We start from the raw sequence: 7,454 nt of genomic DNA, 5'->3' as shown, positions 1-7,454 counted from the left end.
GCTAGATGGGATCTTCTTGAAAGAATTCAGGAGAATACTGAAGATTGGGAGTATGACAAAGGTGAAGAATCAGGTATAAATTATGATTATGAATGCATTGAAACTTTTATGGATACTGATAAATTTCGAAATACGAGTGCTACTTATGGTCTTGACTCTCAAGTTGCTGCAAATCTTTATAAAGCTTTTGCCTCTCATTTTGAATTGCCTAGGAAGAATTTTGATAAATATCATGAACCTTTCAAATACACTTGCATGGAAAATGAAATTGTTGTTAATGATTGCAATGAACATGCTCAAACTCCTAAGAATGCTATTTCTTATAAGCATGTTATTTTTTTGTGGAATGCATAGACCCTGTGGAATTAATCACATCGAAGATGAATATTGTATCCATCATATGAATGAAAAAACTAGAAAGTGGTCTAGGGCTCTAGATGATCTTGGTAAAAAAGTTTGTGCCCTCTATCCTTTTATTTGTGAACTTTGCCATAGAGTGGGTCATTTTAATTTTCAATGCTTCTCCAATGATAATTCGAACCCCATGAGTGCTGCAAATTTGTATTGTGATAATGAAATTACTCCTAATCAGCATGATGAACTTACTTTATTTTTGTGGTGTGAAGAGTTATCAAGAAAAAACTCTTTGTTACATATGAGTGATCTTGATATTGATGATGTCATGCATGGGTGTTTTTCTTATTGCATTGATAATTGCCATACAAATACTTACATACATAATATTATAGAAGACGACACTTTGCCAAAATATGATAGGACCTCTGTGTGTTTTGAACTCATTAATGAAAAGGAGGAATCCTCCCAAGTTTCTTCTATTGTTTCTGGAAATAAAACAGGTTATGTGGAGAAGCCTCTCATCAAGCGTCTCCCTCCTAAAGAAAGGAACGAGGAGAATGAGAAGAAGAAGAAGGGAACGAAGAAGAAGAAGGAGAAGAAGAAGGGGAATAAAAAAAGAGGTAACGGCATATCCCCGCGTGTATGAGATAACGATAGGTAACCGTAAGTATGTTGCTCCTGATGATTATTATGATAATGAATCTGAGTACATTGATCTTCCTATGCCCTTTACCTACATTAGTGATCATGATTTGAAAGAGCACACTACTTTTGATATTGAAAATCTCTGGGAAACTAATTCTGAAAATGATGATGTTAATAATTGCCATAGTATCAGTACTATCCATGCTTCCTCCCATAATGATATAGAAATCTCTAAGCTTGGGGATTAGGTGTTTGAAAATCCTTTTGCTACTGATCATTATATGTTTGATACATCTCCTTCTAGTAACAATGATGGTATGGTCACAGATGAACATACTGTGAAAGATAACTATTCTATTTCTTATGATGACACTATGCCTCCAATCTTTGATGATTATTATAAAGAATGCTATGATATAGGTTATAACTATCCTTATGAAACTTGTCATAGTTATGATTGGATTGCCAAAAACAATTCCCTTAGTATGCAACTTGTTTACCATGTTCAAATTCTTGATAATGATCCTGCTCCAATTACTATTAATGAGAGGAGTTCTTCTTATGCCAAAATTAATGATACTTTTATGCATATGAACCATGATAAGAATGTTTAGTTATATTGTGGATTTCATCAATGATGCTACTGAAAGTTATTATGAGAGAGGGAAACATGGTTATATGCATCTTAATAATATTAAGTTTCCCCTCTTTATGTTGAGAATCTTGAAGTTACTCGTGTTATATCTTCCTATGCTTGTCACTTTGTTCTTCATGAATTTATTTGTGTACAAGATTCCTATGCATAGGAAGAGGGTTATACTTAAATGTGTTTTGAATTTGCTTTTTGATGCTCTCTTTTGCTTCAACTATTATTTCTTGCGAGTGCATCATTAAAATTACTGAGCCCATCTTAATGGCTGTAAAGAAAGCACTTCTTGGGAGATAACCCATGTGTTTATTTTACTACAGCAATTTTGTTTTATATTTGAGTCTTGGAAGTTGTTACTACTGTAGCAACCTCTCCTTATCTTTATTTTATTGCATTGTTGTGCCAAGTAAAGTCTTTGATAGTAAGGTTGATACTAGATTTGGATTACTGCGCAGAACAGATTTCTTGCTGTCACGAATTTGGGAAGGGTTCTCTGTAGGTAACTCAGAAAAATCTGCCAATTTACGTGAGTGATCCTCAGATATGTACGCAACTTTCATTCAATTTGAGAATTTTCATCTGAGCAAGTTAAGTGCCTCTAAAAAATTCGTCTTTACGGACTGTTCTGTTTTGACAGATTCTGCCTTTTATTTCGCATTGCCTGTTTTGCTATGTTGGATGGATTTCTTTGTTCCATTAACTTTCAGTAGCTTTGGGCAATGTCCAGAAGTGTTAAGAATGATTGTGTCACCTCTGAACATGTGAATTTTTGATTATGCACTAACCCTCTAATGAGTTTGTTTTGAGTTTGGTGTGGAGGAAGTTTTCAAGGATCAAGAGAGGAGGATGATACAATATGATCAAGAAGAGTGAAAAGTCTAAGCTTGGGGATGCCCCCGTGGCTCATCCCTGCATATTTCAAGAAGACTAAATCATTTAAGCTTGGGGATTCCCAAGGCATCCCCTTCTTCATCGACAACTTATCAGGTCACCTCTAGTGAAACTATATTTTTATTCCATCACATCTTATGTGCTTTACTTGGAGCGTCTGTGTGCTTTTATTTTCGTTTTGTTATTTTCATTCTCTGAATAAATTCATGCTTATGTGGGAGAGAGACACGCTCCGCTCGTTCATGTGAACACTGGTGTTCTTAGCTTTACTTTTAATGTTCATGGCGAAGGTTGAAACTGCTTCGTTCATTGTTATATGGTTGGAAACAGAAAATGCTGCATGTGGTAATTGGTATAATGTCTTGAATAATTTGATACTTGGCAATTGTTGTGCTCAAATAGATCAAGTTTAAGCTCTTGCATCATGTAGTTTAAACCTATTAGTGGATAACTACCATAGAGCTTGTTGAAATTGGTTTGCATGATTGGTCTCTCTAAGGTCTAGATATTTTCTGGTAAAAGTGTTTGAACAACAAGGAAGACAGTGTAGAGTCTTATAATGCTTGCAATATGTTCTTATGTAAGTTTTGTTGTACCGGTTCATACTTGTGTTTGCTTCAAACAACCTTGCTAGCCTAAGCCTTGTATTGAGAGGGATTACTTCTCATGTATCCAAAATCCTTGAGCCAAAAACTATGCCATTTGTGTCCACCATACCTACCTACTACATGGTATTTTTCTGCCATTCCAAGTAAATACTTCATGTGCTACCTTCAAACAATTCAAAAGTTACTATCTCTTATTTGTGTCAATGTTTTATAGCTCATGAGGAAGTATGTGGTGTTTTATCTTTCAATCTTGTTGGGCAGCTTTCACCAATGGACTAGTGGCTTCATCCGCTTATCCAATAATTTTGCAAAAAGAGCTGGCAACGGGGTTCCCAGCCCCAATTAATTAACCTTCATTAATAATTCTCTTCACATGTTTTGCTCTGATTCATCAGTAAGCAACTTAATTTTGCAAATAGACACTCCTCCATGGTATGTGAAAGGTTGGAAGGCACCCGAGGATTCGGTTAGCCATGGCTTGTGAAAGCAAAGGTGGGGAGGAGTGTCACCTAAATAAAACTAAAATAAATAGACACTCCATCATGGTATGTGATTGTTGGAAGGCACCCGAGGATTCGGTTAGCCATGGCTTGTGAAAGCAAAGGTTGGAAGGAGTGTCACCCAAAAATAAAATAAACTACACTAAAATACATGTGTAAACAAAAGAGAAGAGGGATGATCTACCTTGGTGGTAGAGATAACGTCCTTCATGGGAGCCGCTCTTTGAAAGTCTGCTTGGCAAGGGGGTTAGAGTGCCCACTACCATTCGTTGACAACAACAAACACCTCTCAAAACTTTACTTTTATGCTCTCTATGTGATTTCAAAAACTTGAAAAGCTCTAGCACATGATTTTATCCCTGCTCCCCTCTGCGAAGGGCCTTTCTTTTACTTTATGTTGAGTCAGTTTACCTACTTCCTTCCATCTTAGAAGCAAACATTTGTGTTAACTGTGCATTGATTCTTACATACTTGCTTATTTGCATTCATCATATTACTTTGTGCTGACAATTATCCATGAGATATGCATGTTGGAAGTTGAAAGCAATTGCTGAAACTTAATCTTCCTTTGTGTTGCTCCAATGCCTTTACTTTGAATTTATTACTTTATGAGTTAACTCTTATGCAAGACTTTTGATGCTTGTCTTGAAAGTATTATTCATGAAAAGTTTTGCTATATGTTATCTATTTGTTAGCAACTATAGATCGTTGCCTTCATTCATCTCATATGCTTTACAATAGTATGATCAAGATTATGTAAGTAGCATGTCACTTCAGAAATTATCTTTGTTATCGTTTACCTACTCGAGGGCGAGTAGGAACTAAGCTTGGGGATGCTTGATACGTCTCAAACGTATCTATAATTTCTGATGTTCCATGCTAGTTTTATAACAATACCTACATGTTTTGTTCACACTTTATATCGTTTTTATGCGTTTTTCGGCACTAACCTATTGATGAGATGCCGAAGAGCCAGTTGCTGTTTTCTGCTGTTTTTGGTTTCAGAAATCCTACAAAGGAAATATTCTCGGAATCGGACGAAATCAATGCCCAATATCTTATTTTTCCCGGAAGCTTCCAGAGCACCGAAGAGGGGCCAGAGGGGAGCCAGGGGGGCCCCACCCCACAGGGCGGCGCGGCCAAGGGGGGGCGCCCCCCTAGTGTGTGGGTCCCCCAGGGCCCCTCCGACTCCACCTCTTCGCCTATAAGACTCCTCGTGACCTAAATCTTCGACACCGATTGACGAAACTCCAGAAAGACTCCAGGGACGCTGCCGCCATCGCGAAACTCCAAATCGGGGGATAGAAGTCTCTGTTCTGGCACCCTGCCGGGACGGGGAATTGCCCCCGGAGTCATCTCCATCGACACCACCGCCATCTTCATCGCCATCGCTGTCTCCCATGATGAGGAGGGAGTAGTTCTCCCCCGAGGCCGAGGGCTCTACCGGTAGCTATGTGGTTAATCTCTCTCTCTCCCATGTACTTCAATACAATGATCTCATGAGCTGCCTTACATGATTGAGATCCATATGATGAGCTTTGTAATCTAGATGTCATATGCTATTCAAGTGCTTAATTATGTGAACTTTGGGGTTACTGTGACCTCGGTGTAATGGTGATAGTGCGTGCGCCGTGTGTAACTCCCTTATGAATTGTGGTGTGTTAGTACCTCCTATGAATTGCTCACGGTGACGGTGTGGGGTGTTTATAGTACTTGGGAATACGCCTTTGAGGTGTGCTTTTGCACACTTGCCCAATGAATTTGGTTCTCTATCCAATAAGAGAGTAGTATGATGAAGTGCTTATATTTATATTCAATTATGATTGCAATGTTGAGAGTGTCCACTAGTGAAAGTAGGATCCCTAGGCCTTATTTCCAAATATCGAATCTCCGTTTATTTACTATTCTGCTACATGTTCGCTTGCTGCCATCTTTATTTCAGATTGTTATTGCCACTCATATTCATCCATATTACTTGTATTTCACTATCTCTTCGCCGAACTAGTGCACCTATACATCTGACAAGTGTATTGGGTGTGTTGGGGACTGATAACCCACAAGTATAGGGGATCGCGGCAGTCTTCGAGGGAAGTAAAACCCAAATTTATTGATTCGACACAAGGGGAGGTAAAGAATACTTATAAGCCTTAACAACTGAGTTGTCAATTCAGCTGCACCTGGAAAAGCACTAGTAACAGGGGTGATGTGAAAGTAGCAGTAATATGAGAGCAATAGTAATAGTAACACAGCAGCGGTAACAGTAACACAGAGGCGATGGCACCAGAAAATAGTTGATACTACTTCCAATGTCATATAGAACGAATATATGATGATGAGAGATGGACCGGGGTTCCCAGCGATCTACACTAGTGGTAACTCTCCAATAACAAGTAACAAGTGTTGGGTGAACAAATTACAGTTGGGCAATTGATAGGATTGATAAAGCATTAAGATAGAACATCAATTCATTAATCATGTAGGCATGTTTTCCATATATAGTCGTACGTGCTCGCAATGAGAAACTTGCACAACATCTTTTGTCCTACCAGCCGGTGGCAGCCGGGCCTCAAGGGAATCTACTGGATATTAAGGTACTCCTTTTAATAGAGCACCGGAGCAAAGCATTAACACTTGGTGAAAACATGTGATCCTCACATCACCGCCATCCCCTCCGGTTGTCCCGATTCTTGTCACTTCGGGGCCTTTGGTTCCGGACAGCGACATGTGCATACAACTTGTAGATACAATCTAAGCAATAATTATAAAGCTCAAATCTAAGATCATGCCACTCGGGCCCTAGTGACAAGCATTAAGCATAACAAGATTGCAGCAACAATAACTTCACAAACTTTATAGATAGACTAATCATAATGTATCATCCATCGGATCCCAACAAACACAACACCGATTACATCAGATGGATCTCAATCATGTAAGGCAGCTCATGAGATCATTGTATTGAAGTATATGGAGGAGAGAATACCGACTAGCTACTACTAGAACCCGTAGTCCATGGGGGAACTACTCACGGAGCATGATGGAGGCGGTGGCGTTGATGGAGATGGCTTCCGGGGGCACTTCCCCGTCCCGGCAGGGTGCCGGAACAGAGACTTCTGTCCCCCGAATTGGAGTTTCGCGATGGCGGCGGCGCCCCTGGAGTCTTTCTGGAGTTTCGTCAATTGGTATTGCGTTTTTAGGTCGAAAGGGCTTATATAGGCGAAGAGGCGGCGCAGGAGGGCGCCTGGGGCCTCCTCCCCATAGGCCGGCGCGGCCAGGGTGGAGCCCGCGCGGCCCTGGCGTGTGGTGGCCCCCTGGCCCGCCTCCGACTCTTCTTCGGTGTTCTGGAGCCTCCCGGGAAAAATAAGATCTTTGGCGTTGATTTCGTCCAATTCCGAGAATATTGCCCGAACAGCCTTTCTGTAACCAAAAACAGCAGAAAACAGGAACTGGCACTGTGGCATCTTGTTAATAAGTTAGTTCCGGAAAACGCATAAAAACATTATAAAGTGCGAGCAAAACATGTAAGTATTGTCATAAAACAAGCATGGAACATCAGAAATTATGGATACGTTGGAGACGTATCAGCATCCCCAAGCTTAGTTCCTACTCGTCCTCGAGTAGGTAAACGATAAAAAGAATAATTTCTGTAGTGACATGCTACTTACATAACCTTGATCATACTATTACAAAGCATATGAAATGAATGAAGTGACTCAAGGCAATAATCTATAGTTGCTAACAAATAGATAACATATAGCAAAACTTTTCATGAATAGTACTTTCAAGACAAGCATCAAAAAGTCT

The sequence above is a fragment of the Lolium perenne genome, chromosome 3 (assembly GCF_019359855.2).
Source record: "Lolium perenne isolate Kyuss_39 chromosome 3, Kyuss_2.0, whole genome shotgun sequence".
Lineage (NCBI taxonomy): Eukaryota > Viridiplantae > Streptophyta > Magnoliopsida > Poales > Poaceae > Lolium > Lolium perenne.
The sequence above is the reverse complement of the archived record's forward strand: the minus strand, read 5'-3'. Positions refer to the sequence as shown.